Here is a 372-nt window from a genome sequence, read left to right on the forward strand (position 1 = left end):
TTTTACAGATGAGCCCTGCATAAATACATCAAACACATACAATATACAATATACAAAATTACAACAAATATTAAGAAAAACAGACACGTTTATCAACATGGAGGTATCCGATCATTACTCTGAACTGACCAAGGGGGACCAGAACATCTCATTTCAGAGACCTCTGTAAGTTGTTCCCCATAAAAGGCGCAAAATAACTAGTCGTTTGGTAATTTGTACGTCTAAATAGAATTAATGATGATAGATACATAGGACTTTTCTGCACGAGTGCTTTGTAGATAAACACGAGCTTGTCCCACTCTCAGATTGAACCAGTTGAAGTAGTAGTTAAAGAAAATGCTGCTCACTCCCTATATACAAAGAGGCCCAACC

The sequence above is a fragment of the Coregonus clupeaformis genome, chromosome 16 (genome assembly GCF_020615455.1).
Source record: "Coregonus clupeaformis isolate EN_2021a chromosome 16, ASM2061545v1, whole genome shotgun sequence".
Taxonomy (NCBI): domain Eukaryota; kingdom Metazoa; phylum Chordata; class Actinopteri; order Salmoniformes; family Salmonidae; genus Coregonus; species Coregonus clupeaformis.